The sequence below is a fragment of the Lycorma delicatula genome, chromosome 6 (assembly GCF_047948215.1).
Source record: "Lycorma delicatula isolate Av1 chromosome 6, ASM4794821v1, whole genome shotgun sequence".
NCBI classification, from domain to species: Eukaryota; Metazoa; Arthropoda; class Insecta; order Hemiptera; family Fulgoridae; genus Lycorma; species Lycorma delicatula.
The window spans coordinates 79,867,338-79,880,537 of NC_134460.1; the positions used below are offsets into that span (position 1 = coordinate 79,867,338).

The 13,200-nt window shown below is 27.1% G+C and overlaps 1 protein-coding gene across 1 annotated transcript in view; it reads right to left on the reverse strand.

Moving 5' to 3' along the window:
• LOC142326697 (potassium channel, subfamily K, member 13-like) overlaps positions 1–5,954 on the reverse strand; it is a 373,350-nt gene extending 367,396 nt beyond the window's left edge. Inside the window, exon 1 of the mRNA XM_075369323.1 lies at positions 5,837–5,954. The gene's annotated coding sequence lies outside the window, so the exon portion shown is untranslated. The remainder of the gene's footprint in view (positions 1–5,836) is intronic.
• Positions 5,955–13,200: the final 7,246 nt, after the last annotated feature.

Below are 13,200 nucleotides of genomic sequence, written 5' to 3' on the forward strand. Positions count from 1 at the left end.
AATGCTGAATCTCTTTCTAGAATCTTGTAAGAATTTACTTCAACACGCCTTTTATTTATTATATTCCTGGTAGTTCAACATTATCTTTATATTATGAGATTACTAAGTTTATTTACATTTAGCTTCATAGATTTATGGGAGTAGACTGAAATTAAATAGCCAGGAAAAGTTTTCGATAATGATAAATGAATTTTTTAGTGAAAAAAAATCCCGAACCCCAGTGGGGTTCGGGCCCAAAACGTTACTTTTGACAGGTCTGGTTATACTTTTTTCTTACAAAATACAAAACCAAATGTAGTTTCAATTTTAAAAACTTGGGTAATATATATCAAACTTAAAATTAAAAATAAAATAATTAATTAAAATAAAAATAAAATATTTAATTTGTATTTTAATTAAAAATTAATAATAAAATATTATAATATTGTCTATATTTCTCTTTAAGCATAAAATAAAATTTCTTATCTTTCTCTTTAAGATAAGCAATTTTCTGATTAATTTATATAACTTAGAGGAAGTGGAGATGTCTTTGCAACTTTGTAGAATAGCTACCACTACATGAGACCAGTTTTTATGTCCATGAATCGAATCTATCTATAGTTTGTTACCGCTTGTATCGCTAAATTAAAATGGGTTGTTAATTAGAACTTGATTATAGAACTACATTTAGAAGACTGTATCGTGGAGCTGATAACGACAAAATGTCATAAGTGCAACTTAGCCTCAAACTACTTCTTGTCTTCCAAAGGCAAGACAGATTTCTCTGCACGATCCAAAACAAAAGATAGGGATGTATCCTTGTATCAAAATTTGAAATAATTTTAACCAGATCGTAATTTTAGGAAAATTTACAAATATCGTATTTATTATTATTTTTTTAGTAATGGTCTCGTTAATATCCATTGCTAGCAAGAAAATATAAGGGAATTTCTCAAATTTAATTATCAAATATATTTTTAAGTATGAAATATGTTTGAGAATCTCTCAAATCAAATATAAGGATAACGTAATTTCTTAAAAAAATTAATTCGTAAATTGTTAGTTAAATAACTCTACATTCAAAAATCTTCCGCAAGTAGTCAAATGTAGGCAGGCATTAAAATTCGAAGGTAACATTCACTTACAATACTTGTTGAAAAAAGGATTTTCTATTTCAAAAGGGATAAAGCCCCAGCCACTGTTTTAATAAAAGTTTTTCACACAAAAATTGTTGAATATTTTTTAGATCTTAATCTTAATTCTCTAAGATTTAGATTTTTAGGCTTTAAAAGTTTTCTCTTAGATGAATGATTCTGAGAAATCCCTCTTAATAATGGAATTATAAAACCGTGAATACAATGATGTATTATTCCCACAACTAACTTCGATCAAAGTAATGTATTTGAATCTATTTTCTTTTAAGAAATTAAACTGAGAAAAATTTTATAAGCTTTCTGACCATTAGCTCAAACGTTTTATTTTAAACATTGATGACCTTACTTAGAATATCTTACACAACGGTGATTTTATGAAACAGGTATTTTATGAGAAGAGATCTAGCTACAGAATATTTCTTATTATTCGTAGACATATTAACCGGATTTCATCTTATTTTTTAGAAAGCATAAATATATTTTTAATGAATTTTATAAATATAACTGTGTTTGAAGGGTGTTTGAAATTAACACTAATTTTAAACGAACATGGCATCTTTAGAATTAGTGTTCTAGGAGGAAGATTATTAGTAAGTAATAGCAATATAATGAAATTTCAAAAAGTCATTCTTAGAAGTAATGAATTTATGTTATGATTGCGAAATTAATTATAAAATATTTACCTCATTATGAGATTTTCAATTTATTCATAAGATCAACGTCTATCCAAAGTCTAGCATTCAAATCCATTAAAAGCAACTGAATTTACAAGGGCTCAAATTTTAGAACACTCGACTTCGAAAATCAGCGTTATAAGACTGTTTAATTTATTCATAAAAACAATGTGTGATTTTATTTTTTCGTTTAAATTCAGTAAAGAAAGGTACAGTAGGAAAAACCTTCATGAAAATATTATTCTTTATTGTATTTTTATCTTACTATTCTAATTTGTTATTTTTAACATCAAAATTCTATTAATTGAATTTTTAATTTTTACTTAATTTTTTTGATTTTCAGTCTACTTTATATATGATATTCAAGGAACGTAAATACGTAATTATGTTTATCATCATTTTTTACTTCCTTATATGAAGTAAAGGAACGCGATCACTATACGATCACTATATTTTCGCGATCACTATACGATCGCGAAAAATTTTGGTTTTCAGATTTCAACGGAAACATCCATTTTGACCATCCCTGAATCCATTTTACTAGTTTCGGCGTGATGTCTGTACGTACCTGTGTATACGTATGTGTCTCGCGTAACTCAAAAACGATTAGTTGCAGGATGTTGAAATTTTTTATTTAGGACTGTTGTAACATCTAGTTGTGCACCTCCCCTTTTGATTACAATCGACTGAACCAAACGTGTCCAAAAAAAGCCTAAAATTCAAAGAATTTGGATTTTGAACTTTTTCTTAACTGCAGTAGTATGCCCTGCCCTCATTGAGAGCTATTCAACGATATATCGTAGTGGTACTTATTTTCATTGGGAAGGCACATCGATTAAAATCCAACTTCATCTCCTGTTCTTTTTAAATTTCTTTTTTCTTTATTTAAATATATTGATTTATTAATAATTATTAACCGCTGATTGTAAAAAATGTTTACAATAAATAATAATTCAGTAACAGCAATAAAAAAAAGAAGAAAAACTAGAAGAAAGTTATTAATGAAATAAAATTTTATGTACTTTTCATTTTAAAAACTTGTGTATGTATAATTTAATAGGCATACAAAGAAGTTATGTGGTGTCAACATCGGATGTTTTAATTTGTTTTGTAGTAGGAACAACCCTTAATACTTAATCCTGATGTTTATAATAATATTTTTGAATGGAGAATTATTATTATCCGTAATTTTTACTTTTCCGTTTATAAATCAATTGCTGGTGCAACATAACTATAAAGCGATTCGTCAAAACTTTGATATCGGGGTGTTTGTAAATGACAATGTTTCAAGAACCATTAGTCCAAAAAAACAAAAAAAATTACAGAAATTATCCGGAAGGTAAAACATCTTTCCGACGTTGGCCCGTATTTTGATTAATATTTCCGGAATTTTTATTTATGGAGCATTAATAGCATTAAATTTTGGATAAAATTACAAAAAAAGGGATAATTTTGGCCATTTTAAATTACTAATATTTCTACAGTTGTAGTAGAAAATGAGTTTTAGTACGATAAAATGTCTTATTACGTTTTTAAATTTCAAAGTTTTAAATCGGTCAGATTAAGGGATGGAGGAAATTCAATATTATTTTTAATCAGCTTTTCCTTATATCGCAGAAACTCATTGATCAAAAAGATTGAAATTTGGTACAAATATTTAGCTACATATATCCCAGCTATGTGTTGATTTCTATTCCATCGTATAAAGAGATATCTCAATAACCATGTTACTTTTTTATTAAACTATAATTTATTTAGTTTCGTTGAATAACTTGCACCAAAATTGTGCCAACTTGGTGTAAATAATTAGTTCAATAAATAAAATTTTAAGCCCAATGAAACAAAGGGGCTAAATAGTACCCATAATTAATTTTTTTATCTTTTATTTTCAAGATTGAAAACGCAACTGTATCTAGTATTAATGTGACGACATGGTAACATTTTACAAAAGGAGGTTCCATGGAATCCGATTTAAAAATGTTCAAAAATTACAATTTTTTTATAATCATGACTCCTATTTGTTTTTCTAGTTGAAAAATTGTGATTGTTATTTAAAATTTTAGATGAAGTAATGGGGACAAATAAGATTCAAATTTTTTTACTAAAATTTTGATTTTTTTGTAGCAAATATACTTTTATTTTTATATAATACTGCATAAATTTTAAGTTAAACATCATTTAACTTGATGGAGTCAAATTGGAGCCAAATTTTTTTACCTGAATGTTTTGACCTTTTTCACAATTTTACAATAAATATTGCATAATTAAATATTAATTAATATTACCTAAAGCCCTATGGCATTTGAAACAAAAGTTTTTGGCATTTGAGATAAAAAAGTCTGTCAGGAGCAGAGTCGGGAAAGTTATACAACCCTTCGACGGCTTTTTTTGGTATGAATACCATAATTGAATAGGATTTCGGTTATGACTTGCAAAACATGGCGACAATCGATTATTAACAATATTTTTTTTTTTTTTAATTAACTCCCCGACGGTATTAGGTAATACGTATTTAACAATAAAAAAAAAGAAAATCTGAATATTATTTATTTATCTAAATATAATTTTAATAGATGCCGGATTTGATTCGCAATTATGACGTTTTAACTTATATCACTTATGACTTCTTTAACTTATATCTTTTTATTACTATTATCAGCGAGTATATTTCATTAAGTAAAACTTAGAACATACTCCACGCACAATTTCATAGGAAATTTTAACAAGGCTTCCTTTATTATACAAAAAAAATTTAAGATAACGACAAAAAATATGATGTCAAATTCGTTTCTATATTTATTCTAACGACATATTAAAATATGTTATTTAGACTATATTCCGAAAAATAGAAACCCTCTGTTACGTATTTCTGAATCAATTTATATTTTTTAATTATATGTCAGACAGTATATTACGATTTTTAAAGAAAAATTAACTAGAATCTAATCATAATTCCTCTTTGATTTTCCTTTTTAAAATATTATATATTTTAATAAATTTTCATATTAATAATATTAAGAGTATTCACGTTTATTTTAGAATATAAAATTTTCACTACCTTCAGACAAAATAACTTTCTGATTAAGTAAACAGATAGATGTACATTAATTTTGTTTATAAATTCATTTATCTAGCTATTAATAGATACAGGTTTATATATATATATATATATCTTTATATATACTCCTAAGGAATAATAAAACTATTCTTATAAAGTTTGAAACCTTTTGTCTATTAATTTCGATACTGCTGGCTGTTTTGTTTAACAACAGAACTATAATGATGATCACAAATGATAACTTGTATAACGAACATATTTTATAATTAATTCATCGTTCAATTTAAAAACTTTCGCATGTGAATACGATATGAAAATTTTGTAGCTTACATAAATTGACAGGACTTACCGGGATTTGAACTTAACACCTTCTAGATGAAAGACTAAGATGCTAATAATCTACCACTACGGTCAACAGAGTGATAACAATTTCATATTATTATTATTATTATTATTATTATTATTATTATCTCAAATTTAACGAAAAGATTAGTGTCTATTTAAAAATAGAATATTTGTTTATTCTTTTTATATATTGAGTTTATATAGTGACGATATACTCGTATTTGGTAACTGTAAACATTATTTGATTGTTTTTCTACTGATTCTTTAGCAGATGGTGGTATTTCTTTTTTTTTACAGAAGTTATTAAGGAACATAAACTTATACCAGAATTAGTTAATTTTGCATTAATTTTATGGTATAAGAAACTTATTACAATTATACCTCCACACTTTCAAAATAATATACTCTTATTCTATTTTTTGCATTAGTAAAAAAATAGAATAAAATTACCATTATTTTTATATAAAATTTCTGAGTTAATATTACGTTATTATTTTATAAATGTATATAGTATATAATTAAACATAAATATGTTCATTTACAATTTTTTTCAAAATAACTATTGCAAAAAAAAACACAAATTATTATTTTTTTGTAAATGTAAAAAAAAATAATTATTTTCTCACCACAAAATAATCCACTAATAATAATAATTATTAGTTAAACATTAAAAAATCGAAACGTTAATATGAATAAAATTCGCGTTACGTATTTGTAAAACGGGTGGTTAAACGAAACGTAACACTTCATTATATATGCGGCAACTAACTGAGCAGAGTTCAATCTCACCGATTCGCCTTTCCTAGAAACAACCCCAACACGCAAGCGCACATTTTTAGGTACATATATACATTCATACACAGAATGCCTTGTGATACTGCGTCCACACGATCAAAATTTTTCATTCAATATTTTAGAAAGTATTTCACCGTTTATTATATATGTTTTTCTTTAAAACCACATTGTAATTAATTATATTTACAGTTGTTAAATAAATAAATATTACTTTATTTAATTTACATTTTTTGCTATTTAATATTTAAACAAAAATATAAAAATTTACCAGTAAGAATAATTAATATTACAGATTTATTGTTAATTGCGTCCTCTTTCACTTGTCTATATTTTATTTATTTATACATTTAAAAACGTGTTTTAATTTAACAATTTTGATTTTAGCGATTTAAGATTAGTTGTATAAATATCTTTGTTTAACCTATTTTAAGTCATTCTTTTTATAAAATTTATTTTTACAAATATTTTTAACCAACTTCAAAAAAACATTTTACCAATTTACGTAATTTTATGATCAAGCATATTCTTCAGTAAACAGATTGATTTCGATGACTCTTTTGGTTTTGTTTTTTTGTTTTTTAATTTATAGTAGAAGTTCTTCTGATAATCTTGTTTTTAGTATTTTTCTCAATTAAAAAATCTTACATTTACGGAAAACTATATTTTCTGCGTACATAATTTGAAGAGTTTTTTATGATTTGTTTGGTTAGGTGTTAAAACCATTTCTTAGTATTTGATTGTTATGATATGATGTAATAATCCTTCGAACAGTCGGGTGTTATTATCAAATTATTTTCGGGCAACAGTTCAAGAAAATTAGTAGGAAAATTTTTAAGAGTAAAATTAAAAAACTGACGTACATTTGTCTGCGTTAAGTTTTTTAACGCCGTTTCTGTTCATTCCATTTTTATTTTTATCGGTGCACAGGATTTTTTTCCTTTTACTTATATTACAAAGTAGTCTGATCTTAAACAGGCAGGGTTTTTTCCAGAAGGTAACAATTAAAATATAACAATAAAAAATAAAACAAACTTCTAAAAAAAATAAACCGATTCAAAAGAAATGCGAAAAAATTAAATTCCAAAACTTTTGCGATTCCTCTTCATATTTTGATTTTTGAATTCGGCGCCAATTTAACGATTAATAAGTTGGTGATAATTTTTTTATTTGGCTCCAGCATCTAAAAGAAGTAATTTAAAAATAAATTAAAATGGGTTCTTTTTTTAATTATTCGGTCATTGTTTTTAAGTTGGTATTATTAAATTTATCTTATATTTCATTGATATATTTAAAATATTATTGCAGGAATATCAGTTTAAATTCTATAATTTAAACCAACACCGCATAACTTCAGTATACACCATCTTAGCGTAGATGCATAACTTTAAAAAATATCGCTAAATTAATCATATATTTACTATCTCCATTGTTTTTGTTTAAGACTTCTAAATTATCACTTCTTGATATCAGGATTATGTACGAATTCGAAAAAAGCCATTGTGTTATCTCAATCCACTCCTATACATAAACCATTCTTATATTATAACAATCTTTGTTTCAGTCAGTCCTCCGCTGCGCTTTCGTAGCTATCTCAGCGTGCATTACACATTCATTTATCCATTTTCAGTCCTACTAAATCCTGCTATCGCTTGACTTCCTTTTTATTACATTTTGACTATTCTAATATAGTTTTGTCTATTTTATAAATCATCCGATTCTTTATTCTATCGCCTGCAATGTTGCTTTGCTGCTTAAATTTTTTGTTTAGTCATAGTAACAATTAATTTAACTTTCTTGTCTTTCTGTTAAGTCCCATACTTTATTCTTACAATTTTTTAACAAAACGAAAGACTTTTCCGTACAGTTATTTTATCAACTTCGGATTGAAAAATGACATCTACTCTTTAAATTAGTTTTTGCTTTTAAAAAATCTTAGTTAAAAAATAATGAAGAAGAAATCTAAAAAATAAAATATTTTGTAACGCCTGTTTTTCTAAAAAATTATAGAAAAAAGCAATAATTAATTTGTGATTATATTATTTTCAACTAAAAAATACTTTTATCTGTTATGGACACCACATGATTTCCTTGTACGCCTATTAAATTACATATCCACATTTTTTTACAATCAGAGGTTAATAATTATTAATAAATCAATATATTTAAATTTTTAAAAAAAGAAAAAAGAAAAATTGGTTAAAAAAGTTAAAAAAATTTGTTTACAATCCGAAGTTAATTATTAAAATAAATCAATATATTTAAATTTAAAAAAAAGTTAAAAAAAAGGAGATGAAGTCGGAGTCGAACCAATGTGCCTTCCCCTTTTACGATCCAAATACAGTTAAACCCCGCTGTAATGCGGCTCGATATACCGCGGATGGGATTATAACCCTGATTATAACCTGTCCCCAAAAAATACCTAAAAAAATATCGTATCTTCCGCACATAACTTGTTTCTTTTAAGTACACATTATACTGTATTGACTTTGTCTATTAAACCATTATTGCTTGATTTTTGCCTTTTTTTTTAATTGATTCCCTTTGTGATTTAAAATTTTCTTCTCGAAATAACGCGGTTAGCCTATAACACGGGTGTTACGTAAGTCCCTTGATAACTGTGTTAGTGGGGTTATACTGTATTTCATTAATTAAAATTTTACTAGGCTACAACACTGGAACCAATGAAAATAAGTACCACTTATGATACATCGTTGAAACGCTCTTAATGAGGGATTTTTACAGCAGTTAAGAAAAAATTCAAAATCCAATGTTTTTTTTGGATTTTGGGCTTTTTTGGAAACTTTTCGCCCAGTCGATTGCAATCGAAAGGGAAAGTGTACAACTAGATGTTACAACAGACCTAAATCCAAAATTTCAACATCCTATGGCTAATCGTGTTTTGAGTTATGCGAGATACGTACATACAGACGTCACGCTGAAATTATTCAAAATGGATTCAAGGATGTTCAAAATGGATATTTCCGTTGAAATCTGAAAACCGAAATTTTTCGCGATCACAATACTTTCTTTACTGCGTACAAGGAAGTAAAAAGGAACAAGAAAACTTTCAATCAAACAAGTACATAAACTATATAAAATATAGTAAGTAATAAACTAGATAATATATATAAAACTATAAAAGTATAGACAATATATAAACAAATCAAACTTTAGTTTAAAGTAGTTATCACATTAAATAAAAGTTACAACTAACTTCTCAAAACAATTCATCTCAATCAGAATCACAATACTTTACCTAAAAGAAAGCAATGAAATAATTTTTTGTGTTATTTTCTTTTATTTTCATTTTCCAAGAGCCAAAAGAGTTATAATCGCCCCATATCCTGAATAAAAGAATGTAGAATAAAGTTTAAGTTAAAGAATAATAAAGAAAAGTCATGTAAGTTTTATCACAAAGTTAAAAAGGAAACATTAATTGGGGAAAGTTACGTAAAAAAATTTCAACATTACATTATAGAAAAAAAAACGAACCAAGATTAATGTAAAAAAAAATGTTCACTCTAAAAATTATAAAAAATGAAATTACGTAGAAAACAGATTTTAAATTAAAAATTGTTAAATATTTTTAATAAATAATAATATCCAATATTTCTAGATAAACTGGATTTAATAGAAGTGTTCGAAAGACGACTACCGTAGTGGAACGGTAATATCTTTGCTTTTCACGCGATAGGTCTTGGCATTGAATCTCATTCAGGTTTGGAATTTTTTGCACTCTACGAAAATCTATCATACATCAGCCGTTATAATTAAGTGCTTAGTCTTTAGTTGCTTCAGAAAGGAGGTAAATAAATACTTTATATATTTTAATCATGGGTAAAGTTAACTTATCTTGCAGATTTTATTAAAATTCGATCTTCTGGTTTCAGCATAAATAGCAAAATCTTAACAGATATAAACGGAATTAACGCTTGTTTGTATCCCTTTTTTTTTACTTTAATACATGTGAAATATGTAGGAAGCATGTAGACAAATGTTCAATTTTTCCTAGATGAATTTCAATAACTCTTAATAATCATACATATTTTTTGCTGCATTAATTTTATATAAAGGTTCATAAATAATTCTTAAAAGAATAGCCTTTTTTTGTTGGGGTTCATATTTTCTCTTATTGAAGAAAGTAATTATAAATTGAAGTGATAAATAGTTCCGAATTCCTTCGACACACTGTTTAATTTTTTCTCTTATCTCTAAAGAGGTTAAAAAAGCCATTCAAATACTACGATATATCAATTTTTCTTGTAGTAGGTGATTTCCGGAGGAGTTACGGGAATTTACGCTTGACAGACTCCGTGAGGATTTCCTTCCTAAACCCAAAAAATTAGATCTAGAATTTGGTGGATCTATGATTTACGATTTCTCACCATCATGCTACCAAATTTACGTATACATACATATCCATACTATTACTTGTGCCTCGGTAACACAGAAGGTCAATAAATTGTCTTTCTGTATAGGTTATTGGCGGTTTGAGGCCAGACCGGTCAAGTTGTATTTTAACAGTAACAGTTTTCCTCTATAATGTTCTGTTACAAAGATATCATTTGATAGTGAGTTACAGGTATAACTACATAAAAAAGACATGCAGTTGTTTATGAGCCCTGATTAAACAAAGCTAGTGGATTACTACCGGGATCTCATAAGAAACAATTGATGGTATTGCCATGAATAGATATTAAAGGGGTGAAATTAGAGAGAATATCGGGAGATTTAATTAATATGAATCTCAGGAAAATGTATGATTTTACAAATTGAAAGAACTTTTTAGATCGGTTTAGTAGTTTATGACAAGCAAAAAAACAACCGCTCTCTCCTTACCTGATATACTCATATACTAATTTTCTAAAGTACAATCTGAACGAATGAACAGTAAATACTTTTTATCATGACAGAAGTAAGCATCGAATAATTTTGAAAATTAATATTGAGATTTCAAACATGGTTAAGACTAATTATTCCAGTTAGTTGCATTAAAATCGATTCTAGCTTCCAGCATTAATCGTATTCCGGCTACTTCTACTTTATTTATTGTTCTAATGAAGAAAAAAAAATTCACACCTAATTACAATCACTTTAAATAAGCTTTTTATATAGAAAAAGTGAATTTTTTTGCCCTTGAAAAATGCCAAGCCTGATCTTTATTTGAACCCAGAACCTTCCACATAAAAGGCAGAAACGCTACACTCTGTCATGGAGGTAGGAAATCTTTCCATTACACACAAATTTATCATAAAGAAAAATCTTTTTTGAAAAAAGTTACTCTTGAATACATGAGCATACAAGCGCGAACGCGCACGCACATAAAATATGATGGTAATGCTTATACACATAGTAAGGCGACTTTGCCTACCGTATATCACATCTCAAATTTGAATCGACCTTGTCTTTAAATTTTTCTCTTCTCAAACGCTTCTCTTATCCTCTACTGATGACGCCAACTTATACATTATTCCATACAAATTTAGGTAATATTTCCTTGATCTTCCACATCATATATCGAACACCTAACTAGTTCTAGAGCATTCAAGAGAGTTAGCGTAGACCCTCTCTGTTAAGAACATTTTGTATGTGCCCCGTTTAAATATTTGTCAAGATTTTTAAGAATTTTACTCTACTCTTCTATTGGTGATTTACTTATTCTTTTATTATTATGATATTTATCCAAATTTAAATTTATTATTCTTATTTAGCAAAGATTTTAGCCAATATTTATTATACATTGTATTTGATTATTATTATTATTATCTTCTGTAGTTCTGTGGCAGAAATACGCGATTTCTGCTAAAGTTGTTTAATTCTGCATTATTTTGTCAATTATTGTCTATTATTTTATTAATGATATTGTGATTTTAATTAACTTAAGAAAAATTTTGTAAATTAGTTTATTAATGTTAATTTTATATTTTTCAGTTATCATAGTTATATGTTACTGTATATTGCAAAAACATTCTTTTTTGTATATGTATTATGGAATAAAGAATTATTATTATTATTATTATTTTATCACTATTTTGCGTAATGCGGAATTCCGTGAGATGCGAATTTTACTTTCCCGTCTAGATAACGCTATAGCAGAGCTATAGCTCTAGACGAGAAAGTATTGTAATCGGTCCAGTTTGGGCATACGCGGTTTTCACTGATTATTATTATTTAAATTTATCAGTTGTTTTCAAGTACAAAAATGAAGAATATAGTAAGTACATAAAAGCCGACTATATCTGAAATAGATGTACAAACTGATAGCGCGATAATTATTATTTTTTCAAGCTACCCAGTTTAAAAAAAATGTTCTCGATTCGTCCAATAATCGCGAAGGTAGAGCGATTTTTTCGCACTCCACCGATTTGAAATTACGAATTCAACTTTATTTGCAAGCGACTGCCGCAAACCGCTTCCCCCTTCACAACTACCGCACAAGCACCCTCTATTTTTTGTCATTTTTCAAAGAAGTGTAAACAAGTTTTACATTAATTTTTAGTCGAAAACTTTTCACCATTTGAAAGTAAAAGTCTTGAAGAATAGATTGCAATTGAAATGGAACGAAAAAGTTCTTATAAGTCAAAAAATTCCAGTTAAAGAGTCGTTTTATAAACAAATTACAGTATCTCAGCAACGAATTAACTAATATTCTTGTGTAACCACTTATTGAATTTGGAATTCCAAAAGCTAACTTTTTAAACAATAAAAATAGCAAAAAAGTTATTTCTGCAATAAATATTGGCTTTGCAAAAAACGGCCATTTTTAACGGTTTTCCGGCTTTTTATCAGTAAAAAATTAACGAAATTCAACGTTTAAGAACTTAAATTATAGGTACTGCAAATACTCAGAACTTTTTCGCCTAGGAAGTTAAAAATTGATTTTCACCACTTTTGAACGGCTGCCAGTTTGTCCAGTAGCAGATTAAAAAGATATACTTACTCTAATCTACAATCGCATTGTACTTCCCTAAACTCTACTAACTTTTTGGTAAAAAAAATCCCTATTTGACTGGACTTTGTAGGACTTTCCCGGAACGCGGCTTTAGGCGCGTTACAGGAAAGTCCTACAACTGAGTTGTCAGCTTTTATTTTTTACAGATTGTTATTTTATGTAATCCAGAATTCCGTGGAATGCGGATTTTCTAATCTGATTTCATGTATTTGGAATTTTGTATTGGTAAAACTAATTTACCCG